General features: G+C 47.6%; 1 long non-coding RNA gene across 1 annotated transcript; it reads right to left on the bottom strand.

The window, feature by feature from the left end:
• Nucleotides 1-602: 602 nt before the first annotated feature.
• LOC137231317 (uncharacterized) lies at nt 603-19,047 on the bottom strand. The gene is made up of 3 exons (XR_010946451.1): nt 16,840-19,047; nt 16,032-16,104; nt 603-896 (listed from the first exon to the last, which is right to left on the bottom strand). It is a non-coding gene; the product is annotated as an uncharacterized lncRNA (long non-coding RNA).
• Between the last annotated feature and the right edge of the window lie 1,206 nt (nt 19,048-20,253).

Genomic DNA, 20,253 nt, shown 5'->3' with positions numbered 1-20,253 from the left:
TGTGCTGGGGGTGGAGCCCCGGCCCCGGCTCAGGTCTTGTTGCTCAGCTGGGACATGACACCTCCAAGCCCTCCTTCACAGGTGCCATTACCCCCCTTAGCCATTGCCTGCCTTACACCCTCTGGTGGCCACCACCACCCTCAAGATAAATCCTGGCTCTGCAGGCGACCACACCAGGCCTTCCCCCCCCACCACCACCTCCCCTCCTGCCTCTGCTCCAGTCACACTGCAGTGCTGAGCCCTCACTCGCCTCCTGCCTGGCACTTGCAGCTCCCCCTGCCTGTGCCCCTTGATGCTTCTCCACCCTTGGCCCTTTCCCCTAACTCCCCACCATGGCTCCTCTAAGTCCCAGCCCAGGAGCCCCATCAGGTACCTCCCTCTGTCACATCACTTACCACAGTCTTATCACCGTCGATATCTATCTCCTTCTCTAATGGGGATCTGCTTGAGGGTAGGGCTAGGGTCCCTCCTGTTCACAGTTAAATGTCCAGTACACAGCACTGTCTGTCACCCGGGCAACCTCAATGAATATTTATTGTATGAGTAAATGAGTAAGAACTCTACTGATCACCTTCTTTGTGCTTGTCATTGTCTCTTTTTTTATATAAATTTATTTATTTATTTATTTTTGGCTGTGTTGGGTCTTCACTGCTGTGCGCAGGCTTTCTCTAGTTGTGACGAGTGGGGGTTACTCCTCGTTGCGGTGCGTGGGCTTCTCATTGCTGTGGCTTCTCTTGTCGCAGAGCATGGGCTCTAGGCGCGCGGCCTTCAGTAGTTGTGAGTCGCGGGCTCTAGGGCGCGGGCTCTAGGTCGCAGGCTCAGTAGTTGTGGCGCACGGGCTTAGATGCTCCACGGCATGTGGGATCTTCCTAGACCAGGGATCGGACCCATGTCCCCTGCATTGGCAGGCGGATTCTCAACCACTGCGCCACCAGGGAAGCCCTAGTCATTGTCTTAAAGTATCTAATTTAATCTTCACCAGAACCCTAAGAGGTAAGTGTTATCTTTATCATTTTACATATAGGGAAACTGAAGTGCAGAAAGTGGAAGTGAATGTCCAAATCACACAGTGAGTCTGTGGTAGGTCTCCTGGCCCTGAAACTGCAGTGGGCTGGGAAGGAAGGCCCTGCTGAGTTCCCGGAGTGATGACTGAGCCATGGCACTGGGACCCACGCTGCAGCTCTGGTTACACAGGGCTGGGCTGGCTCCAGCAGCCTTGTCTTGCTAGCTCTCTGGACTGCTGCATCGGCCTGGACCATCCCTGCCTCCCTCACCGACCGGGAACTGTGCTTCTCAGATTTCCAGGGCAGGGGCCAGGCCTCTGATGTCAAATGCGGCCTGGAAGCTCTGGCTCTTGGCATGCCAAGATGCTGGCACCCAGGGGAGGCAGCCCCAGAGGCAGGAAGCCTGGTCCAGGCCTAGGCAAGCCTCTGTTCTACCTTTCTACGAGCAGGACCAGCTACATAATTTGAGGGACCCAGGGCAAAATGAAAATGCAGGCCCCTTATTCAAAAATTAGTATGAATCTCAAGATGGGACAGTAGAGCATTAAATCAAGTACAGGGACCTTCAAAGCATGGGTCAACGCCTGTGAAGCCAGTCCTATCCTCAGAACTTGGTTTCTTCATCTGTCAAATGATGGCCACCTGGCCAGGCAGTGATAAGGATGAGGTGGGAGATGTAATCAGGAGTTTCAGTGGACAGCGTGAGGTTGGGTAGGGGTCCGTGTGGCCATCATTTGTTGTTTACCTCCCAGCACTAACTAGCAGACCAATTCTTGTCAGGAGTTTGATTCCTCACACAGCTCCTTTTCATGAACTAAAAACTAAGGCTCAGGCAAAATGGCTTGGTCAGGGTCACACAGAGACTCAGTGGGGGAAGCCAAGATCAGAGCCCTGGCCAGTCTCTCTGCAAAATTGGTGCTTTTTGTAACACAGGCAGAGAGAGAAGGGCAAGAGGGAGGGGGTTGCTGCTCAGGACAAAGAAGGCCACTGTGCAGACACAAAGACCTGACCACAGAGGCCCCTGCAGGGGCTGGGCCAGATGGGTGGATAGAAAAGCCCCTTGATGACTGGGGGAGGTGCCAGGAGCTGCCTCCCTGGCTGTGATGGGGGTGGGGAGGAGGTGGCAAGCAGAAGCTGGGAAATGGGTCAAGGAGGAGAAACAGACTCAGGGCCAGGCCCCTTATCCCAACCCCAGGCCCAGGCCACCAGAGCCAGAGCTCCCCACTCTGCCTCTCCCCAGCTTCTCCTGGGCAGCCTGCCAGCTGAAGGGATCCGCCCCCCCCCCCCCCCCCCCCGCACACCACCCACCACCTTGCTTTCCCCCACCTCAGTGAGAGTGGGGCTCGTCAGGGAGCTGACCATCTGACAGCTCCAACCTTACAATCCTGCTCAGAAACTTCTGGCTACTCTCCATCCCCCACAGCGGGAGGAAGCATAAGTACCTCAGTGTGTCATTCAAGGTCCTTCGTGACCTGCCCTGTTGACCTTTCCACACCCCCCCGTCCCCACTCCCTAGCAGCCTTCCACAACCTAGTCACATGAGGCATCCCACAGTTTTCCAAATCACTCAGTCCGTTCACACAAAACCCTGCGTTTGCTCATGCTTTTCCTTCCTCCTGGAGAGATCTTTCCCCCTGCTCATTGCTGACTGGAATCCTTTCTCCTTCACTAACCAGTTCAAGGCCCCCTCTACCAGACAGCTTTCCGCTACCCCCACGGTTGGATGTAACCTCCGCTCTGCCCCCAATGTTGGATTCACCCATTCTTTTGCAGAGCTTACCCCAGTCTGGCTTGAGTAGTTTGGATCCATAAAGCCTGCCTGGAGGAGGGGGCATTTGAGCTGGGCCTTAAAGAGTAGGTGGACTTGACTGGTGGATGACAGTGGTAAGCAACCAACAAGAGCTCACAGAACCAGCTCTCTCTCAAACAGTTTATTTAAATCAATCTCTTTGGTTCAGATAGCAAGGGGTCCATAGTTCAGAATGGCAGGAGGTGAGTGTGGGGGGCCGGGTCAAGGGATAGATAAACTGCAAGGGCCAAGTCATGACAGGTTTTATATGACATACCATGGACATTTTTTTGTTTGCTTGTTTAAAACACACCTGAATTTATTTCTCAGCTCTATGGTTTACTAAGTAATTCTGCTTTTATCTTTATTATTTTCTTCCCTTTAATTACCTTGGGGTAGCTTTTCTGTTCTTTTTCTACAATCTTATTAAAGTGAATGCCTATTTTGTTTCTTGGCATTTTTTTAAATAACATAAGTATTTAAAGCTATGTTTTCCCTCTGAATTTAGCTTTGGCTGCACATTGTACGTTTTGATATGTAAAGTTTTCTTTATCATTATTTTATAAATAGTTGGTCATTGAATTTTTTATTTCTCTTTGACCCAGTAAAAGTCTTTTTAGGGGAATATTTAGGCTTAGGAGTTGTTTGTTTTGTTTAAAAGGAATATTGTGTTATGAATTTCTAGTTTTATTTCAGGTGTATAGTGGGACGTTGGTTTAATTAAAGTCTGTAGTTTATGTATATTTTATTTTTTAGGATTTACTTTTTATGTGTTCTATGGAATTTTTAAAAGGAGATGTGTGTTCACTTTTTATAGGATCCATCTTTTGATATTTTATTAGTTTAGTTGAACCATACACATACACACACATACATTTTAAAATAATGTATATCCATATTTATTTTTAGCCTATGTAACCTATCAGACTGATAATGATGTATCTCTTAATACTTTTTTATTTACATTAACTTCTCCTTCTATTTGTACTTCATCTATTTTGATGCTCTATGATTCAATATATAAAAGCCTTCCTCATTATGGATTTTTTTTTTTTTTTTTGGCTGCGGGCAGGCTTTCTTTAGTTGCAGTGAAGGGGGGCTACTCTTTGTTACGGTGCACGGGCTTCTCATCGCGGTGGCTTCTCTTGCTGTGGAGCACGGGCTCTAGGCTCAGGCTTCAGTAGTTGCAGCGCGCAGGCTCAGTACTTGTGACATGCAGGCCCTAGAGGGCACAGGCTTCAGTAGTTGTGGGGCATAGGCTCAGTAGTTGTGGCACAAGGGCTTAGTTGCTCCACGGCATGTGAGATCTTCCCGGACCAGGGATCGAACCTGTGTCCCCTGCATTTGCAGGTGGATTCTCAACCACTGCACCACCAGGGAAGTCCATGGATTGTATTTTTTAAATGAATAAAAGTATCCCCCTTTTAGCCCATTTAATGCTTTTAGTCACAATTTTTATTATTTCTTATATCACTCTTACCATCCCCTACTATGCACTTACCTAACATAGCTTTGTTTGTGGTTTTTAATGTAAATTTTCTTTGTCTTTTAATTTTTTTACTTAAAATTTTGAATGAATAATGTATCTACGTTTCAACAATTAAAAATACAAGAAAAAAAGATATACAGAGAAAAGCCTGCCTCCATTCTCCATTATTCATCTACCCACTTCCCACTTCTCCCTTCACCCATAAGCTGGAAAGTGGTTTCATTATTTTCTTGTGTATCCTTGAGTTTCTCTGTGCAAATACAAATATTTCTACTTATTTTCCTTTTTTTTTAATCGCAATCCATTTTATTTTTTTATTTTTTTTATTTTTGTGTTTTTGCGGTACACGGGCCTCTCACTGTTGTGGCCTCTCCCGTTGTGGAGCACAGGCTCCGGACACGCAGGCTCAGCGGCCATGGCTCACAGGCCCAGCCGCTCCGCGGCATGTGGGATCTACCCAGACCAGGGCACGAACCTGTGTCCCCTGCATCGGCAGGTGGACTCTCTACCACTGCGCCACCAGGGAAGCCCTAATTTATTTTTATTTATTTATTTTTGGCTGCATTGGGTCTTCGTTGCTGTGTGCGGGCTCTCTCTAGTTATGGTGAGCAGGGGTTGCTCAGCAGTTGTGGTGCAGGGGCTTAGCCGCTCCGCAGCATGTGGGATCCTCCTGGACCAGGACTCGAACCCACATCCCCCACATTGACCCTCAACCACTGCGCCACCAGGGAAGTCCCTATTTTCCTTTTTTCAAAACACAAACATAACATACACAATACACAGAATCTTGCATTTTATCACTCAATTGTACCTCTGGGATTTTTCTTAATCTTCCTTCTTCAACTTGCACATTGCAACTTTCCTCATTCTTTCTAGGGGCTGCAGAGTATCCCATCGTATAGAGGTTCCAGAATGTAGGCCTGCCTTTGTGTCCTCAGGTCTGGCCTCTCCCAGCCGTTGGGAGACTGGCTATGGGGGCCTTCCCTGACCTCTGTACTCATCCTAGAGGTCAGTTGCAGGACTAGGTCAGGCCGGGCCCACTGTCCCTCTCTGTCCACATCACCCAGCACAGGCTGGGTACAGAGAAGGTGCCAGTGAGTGTTTGGGAAATGAATGACCAGGTGAAATTAGGTGTATAATAGAAGAGAAAGATCTTGCTCCATGGAGAGATACAGTTGGTTCTTGAGCAGAGGGGTTCCTCTACTCCTCTGTCATGCCATCTCCAAGGACTGAGTTGTGTCTGGTCCAGTGAGTAGCTGGAGTCCCTGCTGGGAAGATGGGCAACCTAGGCCCTTCTGGGCAGCTGCTTCCTCCTTGGTGCTCCACCCTGGTGCCCTGTCATCACAGTGACAATGACACTGCCTGGGCACTGGAGCATGGGAGGAGGGCCTCCCTCAGACTTCCTGGGGCCCTCTCCTCTCCTCTCCCCTCCCCCTGCCTTGGGGAGGATCCTGGTGTTGCTACAGCTTCCTGGTGAGCGCGCAACCTCCCCAGCCTCAACTTGTGGGAGGAGTCTTGCTGTGGCTGGGCTGTGGGCCAGCAAGGATGCTTTCCATCTCACAAGGAAATCCAGGGCCAAGGGATCAGCTCCCCTCACTGGACCATTATGTGTGTAGTCTCCTTCTTGATCCCTCCTTTCTTTCTTTTTTTTTTTTTTTTTTTTTTTTTGCGATACGCGGGCCTCTCACCGTTGTGGCCTCTCCTGTTGCGGAGCACAGGCTCCGGACGCGCAGGCTCAGCGGCCATGGCTCACGGGCCCAGCCGCTCCGCGGCATGGGGGATCTTCCCGGACCGGGGCATGAACCTGTGTCCCCTGCATCGGCAGGCGGACTCTCAACCACTGCGCCACCAGGGAAGCCCTAATTTATTTTTATTTATTTATTTTTGGCTGCATTGGGTCTTCGTTGCTGTGTGCGGGCTCTCTCTAGTTATGGTGAGCAGGGGTTGCTCAGCAGTTGTGGTGCAGGGGCTTAGCCGCTCCGCAGCATGTGGGATCCTCCTGGACCAGGACTCGAACCCACATCCCCCACATTGACCCTCAACCACTGCGCCACCAGGGAAGTCCCTATTTTCCTTTTTTCAAAACACAAACATAACATACACAATACACAGAATCTTGCATTTTATCACTCAATTGTACCTCTGGGATTTTTCTTAATCTTCCTTCTTCAACTTGCACATTGCAACTTTCCTCATTCTTTCTAGGGGCTGCAGAGTATCCCATCGTATAGAGGTTCCAGAATGTATTTAACCAATTCTGTGTTGGTAGACATTTGGATTGTTTCCAATTTTTGCTAGTACAAACAATGTTGCATTGAATAGCTGTGTGCATACTTTTTGTCCATGTAGGAAAATTTCACAGAAATATTATTACTAAATCAAAAGTATTATGCATTTGTAAATTTGATAACTACTGCTGAATTGCATGTCATTGGGTTGTACCAATTTACCCTCCCATCGGCACTGTGAGAGAACTTATTTCTCCATAGCTTCACCAACACCGTGATAGCAAACTAGCAATTTTGCCAATCTGATAGGTGAAAAATCTTGTCTCGGGTGTATTTGGATTTGCATTTCTCTTATTTTGAGCACATCTTTCCATAACAAAAGAGGCACTTAAGATCTATGTGCATTTCTTTTTCTATTATATCCTTTAACCATTTTTCTATTAGGTTGTTGGGCTTATTGATTCCTATTAGCTTTTTATATTTTAGGAAGATTATCTATCCCTCTGTTATCTGAATTAAAAATGGTTCTTCCCAACTTATCATTTGTCTTTTGAATTTACTTAGGTTTTTCTTTTTTAATTGTAGAAGTTTTTATTTTTCTGCTATTGAATTGATCAATCTTTTCTCTTATGGTTTCTCGATTTTGAGCCATAATTAGAAAATCCTTTCCTACTCTAAGATGTTTTCCCCATGTTTTCTTTTAACACTCATATCCTATTTTTTACTTATATATCTTTACTACACTTGGACATTATGTGTATTTGAAGTATTTCCGATGAGCAGAATATAGTCTAGTTGAATTTTATTTTTAAACATGAGGCTGAGAATCTTTGCCTAGCATAGCATAATTTATTTATATCTATTTCATAACTGACGTAGTCTCATTTTACTTCTTTATTTTCGTGTTTCCTTATTGCTTTGTTTTTTCTTCTCTGCTATACATTCTAGGTTTTTCTTGTTTTTATCTTCTATAATGGTTTAGAAAGTAGAGCTCCAGTTTGTAATTCTATAAGCCTTCAGATTGTCAAGCACATATATTTAAACTCCTATGTACCCAGTTACTAAAGTCAATAAAATGTGTCACTTATTGATTATGTGCTAGACACGGTGCTGGCTGCTTTCCCTGAGTCTCTACTGCTGTCTGCATTTTACAGACAAGGAAACAAAGCTCAGAGTGCCTAAGTAGCCTCCCCAATTTTCGATGATCTCCTCTGGATGATACGAAATTTAGTAGGCTTCAGGCCATCAGGGCCACCCCTGGAGCTGGAATGGAAGAAATCTCACTTAAACAACATGGCTGAAAAGGAAGGAGGAGTGAATTCTTTGAAGTCAAATCCCCAAAGGATTCAAAAATCCCCACAGTGGATTTCACAAGGGCCTCACAACCCTGTGATATCAAACTGTTGGATTCCTGCCAGTCTGATAGGTGAAAAATCACATTTCCTGTAGTTTGGGTTTGCATTTCTCTTATCAGGGAAACAAGCATCCTTTCATGTTTGCAAGTCATTTGCATTTCCATTTCTATAAACTGCTTGTTCACATCCTTTGCCCACTTGGGAAGCATCCAGCAAATAACCACTATATCAAAGCTTCCTGGGGCATGTGTTTGTTTTGAGAATACCAAGCAGATGACTTTTAGAGGTTTATTCTGTTTCTCACAGAAAATCATTTCAGACATAATAAACTCTTCATCTGAATTTTCAGAACAGTTTTCTTCCTCCTGTGTGTAGGATCTTTTCACAGGTCCCGTGTCGATTGTTTTTGTTCACTCTTGCTCCACCAGGCAGAGGAAAAGCCAGGCCATGCACCGCCTCCTGCCCCTCTCAGCTTTACGTTGCATTGCTTAATAATGGTGGAAGTCTCAGTCCCACCGTGAAACAGATGTTGTAGACACAAAAAAAGAGAAGCTGATGGGGTTTATTAGGGAATTATCACCAACATCATCAATAATAGCTGGAACTTAAATATCACTATCTATCTATATTTATATCTATATCTAGTGTATATTATATGTAGTATATAGCATATATAGTATAATATATACAGGTACACTTATTTATATATATGTATGTGTATATGTATATATACTAAATATATACACACTAAATTTACACACATGCACGTAAATTTAGTTCTCACAACAATGCTCTAAATTGGTATTACTACTATCCCCATTTTACAGGTGACAAAGGTGAGGCACAGAGAGGTTAGGTTACTTGCCCAAGCTCACACAGTTAATAACTGATGGAGCCAGGACTCTACCATGACTTTCTGGCACTGGAATCCATGCCCTCAACAACCCTGACGGTTGGGGTATGGCCAAAAGTCCATTTAGTCATTGCTGTCCCTGTGTCCCTGAGAGAAGAGTAAGCAGTGGGAGTTAGTCTGTTTTATTTACTTTGGAACCATTGGTTCTTCATTCATTAATTCATTTAATCCTATGATTCACTCATTCAACAAATATGTATTGAGTGCCTATTATGTGCCAAGGCATGTGCTAGGTGCCAGAGGCATCAAGATAAATTTTAGACACGGTTCTTGTCCTTAAGGAGCTTGCAGTAAAGGAGAAGGGAGGCACGTGTTCAGTTAATGACACAGTATGACACATGCTATTCTGTTTCAGAGGGAGAAGCAAGTGGTGTGTCATCCAAGAATGTGTTTCTCAATCTGTCCCTGTCTACCATCTAGTTAGTGAAATTTCTCCCTCACACTTTGCCTTATGATCCTCTCTTATCTTTAGTTTATATAGTATCATGGCAAGTTTTTGTAGTATTGCTTATCTTCCTGATCATATCACAGGGAAAATGATAGTGGAATGATCAGTCATGTCTACCCTAATTTTTTTTTTTCATCCAAGAAACGTGGCCTTGTTCCTGAGAGTGATGGAGAGCCAGGAAGGGTTCTGAGTAGGACAGACGGGCACTTTAGAATGAGGTCTCTGGATGTAGTGTGGAAAATAAATTGGATGGGGGAGGTGAGGCAGGCAGTGCAATGAGAAGGCTGCTCAATAGTTCAGGTGGAGGAGGAGATCTGAGCAAATTCTGTGGCTGGGGGAAAGGGGAAGGGTATGGATCCAAGGAATATTAAGGGAATGGAATTCAAGGGATTTACTAATTCATCCAATAATGTTTAATGCGCATCTACTAAGCACTGGCACTGTGCCAGGTGCCAGGACTACAGCAGAAAACAAGATAGACACAGTCCCTGCTTTCATTCAGTCTAGAAGGAAAAGATAGACAATTGAAGCTTTTACAATAAAAGATAATAAATGATGTGACAGGACACTACAGAATAACAGAAGGGAGACATGGAGGGTGTGAGGGAGGAGTCCAGACTGATGCCTGGATTTCTACCTTGGCTGTAGAAGTAGATGGTGGTATCATTATCTGAGCCAGGGAACTCAGGAGGGCAGAACCCCATGGATGTCTCTTGGAGTCCCCCAAGCCCAGGACACGCAGGAGAAGGGGAGGTGGTGAGCAAATGACCATTGAATGAATAAATAAATGGATGAGGGCTTGTGGATACTCCCCAGCCCCCAGCCTGACTCTGAAAGAGGAAGATGGGGAGTGGTCCAGAAAGAAACTTGAAGTTTCAGGAATCCCAGTGGTTACTCAATACCTGCAAACCACTAACCTCTTTTCAGTTACCCAACGGGCCACATGCGGCAGCTGTCACTTTCTTCTGATGTCCAGCAACCAGAGCTGGGCTGCCATGACTCAATATATTTGGGGCCTGGGCAGCAAGCAGACTCAGCATAGCCCTTGGTTATTCAGAGGCCATCAGCCTGGGCCCCACAGAGTGTTGGAGGAACTGAGGGAGGAGAGAACCAGCCTTGCAAAGTCCCTGGGTACATGTCCCCCGAGTTAGGGACCCTTCCTCTGGCTCCCACATCCCCCATGGGCCCTCTGTCTCGGCATTGAGACCCCATCTCTGGGTCTATCTGCCTCCATCCAAGGGCAGGGACTGGGTGATCACTCTTTGTATCCCCAGCCCCCAGCCCAAACAACCATTTCTCCCCAGCACATGATAGAAATTGTTTCTTGAGTTAGTTCGTAGTGCTATGCCTTCACCCCCAGGGCTTAGTCTCCTCGACCCTCAGGAGAAGCCCCGCTAGCAGCCACACAAACACCAGTCCCATTCTTGGCATGTGGCAAGGATACCCATGGTGGGACTTCCTGATGGTGCCGTGGTTAAGACTCTGCGCTCCCAATGCACGGGGCCTGGGTGCGATCCCTGGTCAGGGAACTAGATCTCACATGCATGCCGCAACTAAGAGTTCACATGCCACAACTAAGGAGCCCACGTGCTGCAACTAAGGTGCCCGCCTGCCACAACTAAGACACAACGCAACCAAATAAATAAGTAAATAAATATTAAAAAATAAACCAGAATATATTTTAAAATTCATTTCAAAACAAAAGGATGCCTATGGTTATGTCCCTGAGTGGGCAGGCTGAGGCTCTGAAAGCATCTGAGCAGGTAGGAAAATACACCAACCCACTGCCCCACCACTCCCCCCCGAGCCTGTCAATATCTGAGAGTCTTAGAATTGTAGAATCTTAGAATCTGAAGGACAGAAAGGCCCTCTGTGGTCATGACCTCCAATTGCCCTTTTGTGAAATTCCAACTGTCCTGTGCAGGCCCTGATCACAGTGCCCTTGGCAACAGGAACTCACCGCAACCTGGGATCTGGGACCTGCCTTATGTGATTTCCCTGAGGGTATCCTTTCTGTCTTCAAGCCCACACAAACCCCAGCTGCCCCCAGGGACCAGAACGGGCCACCAGAGCCAGGGCTGGGGATGGGAGTGGGGTCCCTGCAACTGTTACCTCCAGCTCTCTGCCGTCCCCAAGAGATGAGGAAGTAAGCAGGAGATCCTTTCTCCAAGGCCACAGTTAAATTGTCATCACATGCAATAACCAATCGATCAATGGGGCTGCATCAAGGTCAAGTAGGGCAAGAGACAGGCCACTTTACCAAGCAGGAAGCTGAAGTGTTGTAGACTATTTTAAGGTCATGTGCAATCGTGGTTAAAAGCACCGGTTACGTATGAGCTGTATGACCTGGTGCTTAATCTTTCTGGCCTTAGTTTTCTTGTAGGTAAAATGGGACACTGACCCGGTGGGCTTGCTGTGTGGATTAAATGAATGTACACAAAGGGTCAGCCCAGTATAACACTAAGGAGGCACTCAGTGAATCCGGGCTCTCACATGGAGATGTCTGGAGGCCACGTGAGCCGAACAACGCCCCTGGCTCCTCAGGACCCAGAGTCCGTCCAGGCTGATGGCCAACTGCAGTGCCATTGGGAAGAGAGAGGCCTGCTCCATCCTGGCAATTGCCCAGTGCTGTTGGCTGTGCCCGTCTTGCGGTCTCCCCACCCCTCGGGGCTTTTCTACCTGAAAGTGGGCTAGGGCTCTCCTTCCAACTCTTGAGTCACTTATTTGTGTGGCTCTTCAAGCAAAATGTCATGTGTTTACTGAAGTTTCCCAAGTGCCTGCTGGGAACAGAGCCCTGTGTGGGAGGTCCAGGGGACCAGAAGAACCGCTGAGAGTGGGTCCAGGGAGGTGGGGAGTGCCACACAGCCAGCCCCGGGCAAGGCAGGAAGTGGCCAGGCGAAAACTGCAGGCAGCTTCCATGGAACCCCACAGCTATCCCAGTTAAATTCATTCTCAAGTACGTATTAGACAAAGTTTTTTTTTAATGGCTATAGAAATTATGTCTCTTCATTAAAAAACATCTGAAAAATACAGAAAAATATAAAACAAAATAAAAGTTCTGACAGTCCTAATCCACACAGATAACTGATGTTAAGATTGTGGTGTGTTTTGTATCAGAGTTTTCTATGCATTGTAACCTAGTCATAATGCACATACAATTGTATCCTCTGCTTTTTTTTCACTCACCATCATGGCACAAATAAACATTTTCCTGGGATTTTACAACCTAGTCATTTTATTTTATTTTATTTTATTTTATTTTGGGCCGCGCTACACGGCTTGTGGGATCTTAGCTCCCCAACCAGGGACTGAACCCGTGCCCTCAGCAGTGAGAGTGCAGAGTCCTAAACACCGGACTGCCAGGGAATTCCCTATAACCTAGCCAGTAAAATTCTACCCTGTTGATTTCAGCTCATCATTCTTACAAAAATCCTTAACTTGTGTTGAGATTTAGCTGCCTCTTCCCAGGATAGAAGGGTGCTGGGTGCCAGCCTGGAGGAGAAGGGAGAAAGAGGAGGAGAGGAAGGAGAGTGGAGGTGAAGAGAAAAAACCAACCCCACTGGAGGTTCATTCTCTTTTCCCCTCTCTCCCCGTCAGGCTAAATCTGTTTCTCAGTATTGAAAAACACAAGGGAGTCATCTGACCCCCAGAGTCACCTGGGCATACCTGATGTCCTTCTGAATCTTTCCCCTGCTCATTCCATACACCCTTCCCTAAAAGGAAGGGAGCTCACTCCCTGGTGGGTCAAAAGCCTTCTTTCCTGGGCACCAGTCCTGCAGACCCTGGACAACAAAGACCCTGCTCCAGCCTCCCTGCCTACACTTGGATCCTGTGCCCACTTGTCACGTGACCTGGTTTCCAGGCCTCTGTAGTCTGGTCACCTTCTCCTGACCCACAGCATACCCCAACATGTCAGAGAGGCCTGAGAGCTCAGGTGGGTCTGGCTGAGTGTGCAGCAGAGCAGGGCAGTCACCTCTCTTCTGAATGCTATGTCTCTGTTAATGCCTCCTTCATTTGCTTGTTTGGTAGCTGTTGTCTTGGCTCACATAGAGTTGTGCTCAGCTCAAACTCTGAGCTCGTTTTTGCATTATTTTTGGTAAATCAGTTCACCCACATCCTGTGCTTGGACAATCATTTGAAGAAATCTACTGCAAGACTTGATTCTTTGCTCTCTTTATGTATTTGAATTGTGATTCAACTCTTTCTCTTGGCTTCTTGTAGGAGAATTTGATACATGTGTGCTGTCTTTATCCAACCTATTGATAAGATGATAACTTGACAGGCCCAAGACAGAAATCCCCTTCCCACAGGCCCTAGTCCATAACCAGAGCTGCTACATAAGTTTGACCAGCTTCCTAAAAACCTGTGAAGATATATCACCTTCTTTAAAAATCTAATCATGCAGAGGTATACACAAAAGAATTGAAAACAGGTACTAAAACAGATATTTATATGTGAATGTTTATAACAGCACTATTCACAATAGCCAAAAGGTGGAAACAACCCAAATGTCCAGGAATGGATGAATGGATGAACAAAATGTGGTAGATTCATACGATGGAATATTACTCAGCCATAAAAAGAATGAAGTTCTGACACATTCTACAGTGCAGATGAACCTTGAAAACATTACTCCACGTGAAAGAAGCCAAACACAAAAGGTCACATATTATGATTCCATTTATATGAAATATCCAGAATAGGTGTGGGGGCTGAGGAGAGAGGGAAATGAGGAGTGACTGCTTAACGGCTATGGGGTTTCCTTTTGGGGTGATGAAAACATTTGGAACTAGATAGAGGGGGTGGTTGTACAACACTATGAATGTATAAATGGCACTGAATCATGCAGTTTAAAACGGTTAATTTTATGTTAAGTGAATTTCACCTCAACTTAAAAAATGCAACTGCAGGGCTTCCCTGGTGGCACAGTGGTTGAGAATCTGCCTGCTAATGCAGGGGACACGGGTTCGAGCCCTGGTCGGGGAAGATCCCACATGCCGCAGAGCAGCTAGGCCCATGAGCCACAACTACTGAGCCTGCGCGTCTGGAGCCTGTGCTCCGCAACAAGAGAGGCCGCGATAGTCAGAGGCCCGCGCACCGCGATGAAGAGTGGCCTCCATTTGCCACAACTAGAGAAAGCCCTGGCACAGAAACGAAGATCCAACACAGCAAAAATAAATTAATTAATTAATAAACTCCTACCCCCAACATCTTCTTTAAAAATAAAAAATGCAACAGCAAAACGAAAACAAATGCATCTGCAAAAGAAAAAAATCCAATGCATTCACCAGACAACCTTGTGCCAAGTACCGGGGACACTGAGATGAAGGAGACCAGCTCCCTGTTTTGGCCTGGTAGAGCCCAAAGCCTTTGACACTAACAGGGCGCTACCCTCTGAGATTCACCATCCTTTTTGTGGCTTCCCTCATTGGTTACTATTAACACCACCATGGCGTTCCAGGGGTGCTGCCCCTCCCATCTTAGTGACTGGGCTGTTAGAACACAGAATGCATCCTCTTAGTAACTTTGCAGTGGAGAAACCTGACAGACATAACCTTGGCCATGTGATCAAGGTTAACATCCACAGTAATGAGTCATGTTGATCGAATGTACCCTCGATCTGACGTGATGAGAATAGCACTTTACCTGTGAGGTCTTACTCCTAAGGACTCTTAACTCTAGTCTAATCACGAGAAAAACATCAGGAAAACCCAAATTGAGAGACAGTCTACAAAATATCTGACCAATACACCTCAAAACTGTCAAGGTCATCAAAAACAAGTAAAGTCTAAGCAACTGTCCAGACCAGAAAGAGGGTAGGAAGGCATTATAACTAAATGTGAGGAAGTATCCTGAGATGGAGAAAGGACATTAGGTAAAAGTTAAGGAAATACAAATAAAGTATGGACTCTAGTTAGTTGACAATAGTGTACCAATACTGGTTCGTTAGTTGTGACAAATACAAGATGTTACAATAGAGGAAACTGGGTGGGGGAGTATATGAGAATCCTCTGAACAATCTTTGCAACTTTTCTGTAAATATAAAACTATTCTTGGGACTTCCCTGGTGGTCCAGTGGTTAAGACTCCGCACTTCCACTGCAGAGGGCACAGGTTCGATCCCTCATCAGAGAACTAAGATCCTGCATGCTGTGCAGCATGGCAAAAAAACAAAAACAAACCAAAAAAAAAGCTATTCTTTTAAAAATTTTATTTATTTTAAAAGATTATCTTAAAAATGTATCCTTCTAGGGGCTTCCCTGGTGACGCAGTGGTTGAGAGTCTGCCTGCCAATGCAGGGGACACGGGTTCGTGCCCCGGTCCGGGAAGATCCCACATACCGCGGAGCGGCTGGGCCCGTGAGCCATGGCTGCTGAGCCTGCGCGTCCGGAGCCTGTGCTCCACAACGGGAGAGGCCACAACAGTGAGAGGCCCACGTACCGCAAAAAAAAAAAAAAAAGTATCCTTCTAAAATCTTTACAAGGGCTATAACAAGGCTGTTCAGATAGAGGTGACAATGGAGAAATGAACAGAGTGGAGTGTGACCTGCTAAACAGTTTGGTGTAACAGGTGTCATTTGTTCTCGGGTGCTAAGTGACCCCAGGGAGAAAAATAAGGGCTTGCCTGATTGCGACCCTACTTTCCAAGTTCCTCAGCAGCCTCTTCCTGACTTGGGAGCCCCCTTGTAGACACCAATACCTTTAAAAATCCAGACTAAGAGTCAGGGTTTCTCTTCCATAGCCAAGGACCCCATAGCAGTTCTGCTTTCCAGACCCTGGACCACACATCTTCCCCAGAGGACTTACATGGGGAAGAAATTTAGGTGAGATGCCTCATTGCCTTTTCACAGGTATAGTTTCGAGGCCTGATGGTTGTGTTCTAAATCAAAAGTAGAATGATATTTTAGTCCTACATAATATCCATATATGCTCCCACCCATTAATCAGGGATTATTTCCTTCTCTACTGAGCAAATATTCCTCCATTTGGTACGTGATATCATGGATGCCTTTGAACGAGGCCTTTCTCAAATACAAATGCAGGGCAGGGCACCGTAGAAGTTAAGAGGAATGGTTTAGAATAAACAACCCTAGATTCAAACCCTGATTCCATCACTTGTTAATTTACTTAAACCCTATGACCCTGTTTCCCCCACTGTAAAATAAGGATGATAATAATAATGTCTATTTTATAGGATTGTTGGAGGAAGAGATAATTCATGCAATGTGTTTAGCACAGAACCTGATATAAGGTCTCAGGTTCCTGTCAAGTTTCTTGGATGGAGCTGATGAGAAATCCACAGGCTCCAGGGAAGTGGCACCTGCCACCAAGGCCACTAGTCCCTGAGTGAAACAGAAGCCAGAATAGAGAGAGAGGACTGGCTGGATCCTGGAACAAATAGGAGGAAAGGAAGGGGTAGCAAAGGATCTATCCACAGCCAAACTTGACTCTGAGGGTTGCTGGTGAGGAGACTGGCACAGAGTGGCTCTCAAGGTCTCAGGCATGTCTGTATCCAACAGTACGCTATATTCTCCGAGGCAATCGTAAGATGAATCATCGTGAAAACTGCCCCACACCCACTCCTGTGAGGACTTGCCCTGTACCGGGTACGTACCTGGAGAGGCCAGCGAAGTCCAGGAGGTCCAAGACGTGGGTTTTGATGTGGCCTGAGCTCCTGGAGCCCTCTAGCTGAAGGACCGTGAGGAGGCTTGTGTGGTACACCCAGGGGCAGCCAAGGTGGCAGAACAGTCGGAAGCCTCTGGGCGTTTCACCCCCAATTGCACCCTGGTGCCCAGCACTGTACCTGGCACACAGTAGGTGCTTACTGAGCACACAGATGAGAGAATGAAAGGTACCTGTCCTCAAGTCCTTCACAGTCTAGCAGAGGAGACATGGCATACTGCAGACCCATGAAGCATCTTGCCCAGAAGGAAGCCAGGATTGTGGCCATTGAATACCTTGAGGGAGCGAAGCACTTGCAGGGTGATGCGTGGTAGGATGGTGTGAGCCTGGGCCACGGAGGAGGAAGGCTGTGTCTGCACAAGGGGACCAGCTACCCCAAGAGTACTGAAGAGTGCATGACTCAGGGTAGGGCAGGGCTGTGGGCTGGAGGAAGGGTGGAGTACCCTGGGAAAGTGCCAGTGAACCCCAGGAGGAGCCAGCCTCATCTCTGCCTTCCTGATTCCTTCCCTCCTTTATTGTTTCTGTGCAAAGGCTGCTGCACAGTTCAGAAACAAGCAACAGCTTTGCTGGCATCTGCAGCATGAGTAGCAAAGTTCAGAATGGGATAAAGCTGGAGTTGAGTTTCTCAGGGCCGAAAATAGGCAACATCTCAGAGATTACTTTAAAAATAAGGGCGGGGACTTCCCTGATGGTCCAGTGGGTAAGACTCCACGCTCCCCAATGCAGGGGGCCCAGGTTTGATCCCTCGGTCGGGCAACTACATCCCGCATGCCCTAACAAAGATCCCACATGCCCCGACAAAGATCCCACATACCGCAACTAAAACCCGGTGCAGCCAAAATAAATAAATTTTTAAAATAATAATAAAAATAAAGATAAGGGCGGCTCAGGCTGACAAAAGCTTGAGCCTCAACATTGGATAAAGCTGGGTTAAAATCCTGGTTTAGCCTAAACTCCTAGCACCTGAATTCCCTGCTTCTTTAATCTGGGTATTGGAAATGGTGTTGGTAGGGGCCTGGCTCTTTGAGTTGGGGCTCAGTGTCTGGTATGTGGACATCACCTGTCACTGTCACTGCACTGCCCCAGACCATGGCTGTGAGCAGCCTGGGCAAGCAGATGCTGAAAGCAGCAGGGGCCTCCACGTAGGGCAGAAAGCCACTCGCCTTACCTGATATTGCTGAGTGACTGTTTTCGTCTACAAAAATTGCCCCAGCAACACCTGATGCCCTGAGTATGACTGGTCCTCTCAGCCAGCCGGGAGCAGCCGTACCCTCCCTCAGCTCTCTATCATTTCATCTTCCGTTCTGGGTTCTCAGCCCAGTGCTAGAGAGCATGAGAGAAGAGAAAAACCCTGCCCCTGCCCTCTGGAAATGTAGGATCTCGCAGGACAGGTCACCCTCCAAGCAATGGCACGTCATGACGCTAAGCCTCCCCAGGCCACAGGGCCACAGCACTGGAGCTCTTGGCTCTCAGCCTCCTCTGCACTGATCCTCTACGCCATCCACACCCCTCCCCCACTTAGTTCATTGCACACACCTGGCCTTCACCTGCCCTCTTCCCTCCGTCTGGAAGGCCCTTCTTCCAACTCCAATGGGGAAGGTCTCCTGGGAGGCCCTTCCTCCACTGTTCGCCCCCAGCACTTTCATTTTTTCCACTGATTGAAGCCTGCTCTGTGGTAGGGCCCGAATAAAACAGAACAGGTAGGGCCCCACTGGCACAAAGCCTCTAGTCACGTGGACCGGTCAGTCCTGTGAAAGCACGATCATCCTGCTGTTTTGTGATCGTTTGTGTGCCTGTCTCCCCACTAGACTGTGAGCTCCAGGGAGGCAGGGGCTGTGTCTGTCCTGATCACTGTTGCGTGTCCAGCACCTGCTACCTAGAGGGCACTTGGCTGGTTGAATGGCTCTGTGACAGTGAGTCTGACAACACTCTGGGAACTCAGAGGAAGCGGTCCTGATGCTAAAGAACAGCTGAGGGAGCTTCCTGCAGTGGGTAGAGTTTGTATAGGAGGGAAAGGGGCAGGAATAGAGCAAGGGTGTGGAGGTAGGTCTGAGTCTGGGCTGTGCCAGAGATGGTGGGGAGACCTGCCTGCCTTATTGGGAGGAGGGGTGGTGACGTCAGCTGGATACGGGGCAGGAGGAGTTCAAAACAGCTCTTGGTTTCCCCCAACTCCTGGTTCTCCCTCCCTCATCCCCCTACCTTCTAACAAGGCATCAAGACGTCCATGGATAAGGGACTCAGAGAGCAGCAAGGTAGGTGGCCAGAACTCTGGTCATCTGAGCGTCTGGGACCTTCCTCTGTTGAAGTCCCGGCTCTAGTCACCTTTCCCACCTGGAGTTGCCAGGTAAAATACAAGACACCCAGTTAAATTCAGACAAACAATGAGTAATTATTTAGCATAAATAACACTGGGGACATGCTTATACTAAAAAGTTATTCATTGCTGACCTGAAATTCAAATTTTTATTTGCTAAGCCTGGCAACCCTTTCCCCACCCCACTCACCCCTGCCTTGGGCCTCCGGGAAGCCATCAGAGAGATCCTGGGCCTCCTGCGATATACTCAACAGAGGCAGAATTTAGATGGAAGAGATACTGAAGATTATTTAGTCTCATCCCTTGCCCCATGGACTGGGAGACTGAGGCCCAGAGGGGACAGGCACTGGCAAGTCCTTGGGCCCCTCCCAACTTCCTAGCTGTAACTTGGGCCTCCTGGAGAGCAGAAGGACCCTTGAGGGTAGGGGTTTAGGAAAGGCCAGGGCCCTCCTGGGTAAGGCAGGGCAGGGAGCCTCCAGGTTAACCTACCCCCAGGCAGTTTCCTGGATCCTGACACCCCAGGTGAGTCACCACCTGCCAAACTACACCTAGAGCAGTTCCAAGGCCCTGCTGGGCTTGCTGCCCGAGGAGTTGGATGGGGGGGGATGGGGGGGGAAGGGATAGGGGGGCTGGGTGGGAGGGGGTTCTCTTGGGCTGGAGCAAGTGGGTGGGGCTGGACTTCACGGGAGAGGCCTGGCTAGCCCCCTCAGGCACTTCAGAGATGACTCAGTTTCACTCCCAATGAAGAAAATAGGTGGGGGGGCAGGGGAGCGTGGTAGAGGCAGGAACTTGATCAAAATCATCCAGGCGGGCTTCCCTGGTGGCGCAGTGGTTGAGAGTCCGCCTGCCGCTGCAGGGGACACGGGTTCGTGCCCTGGTCCAGGAAGATCCCACATGCCGTGGAGCGGCTGGGCCCATGAGCCATGGCCGCTGAGCCTGCGCGTCCACAACGGGAGAGGCCACAACAGTGAGAGGCCCGCGTACCGCGCAAAAAAAAAAATCACCCCAGGCAAGTCAGACCCACAGGCCAGG

This window comes from Pseudorca crassidens, chromosome 9 (assembly GCF_039906515.1).
Source record: "Pseudorca crassidens isolate mPseCra1 chromosome 9, mPseCra1.hap1, whole genome shotgun sequence".
Taxonomy (NCBI): Eukaryota; Metazoa; Chordata; class Mammalia; order Artiodactyla; family Delphinidae; genus Pseudorca; species Pseudorca crassidens.
This window is presented reverse-complemented; position numbering and strand designations above follow the sequence as displayed.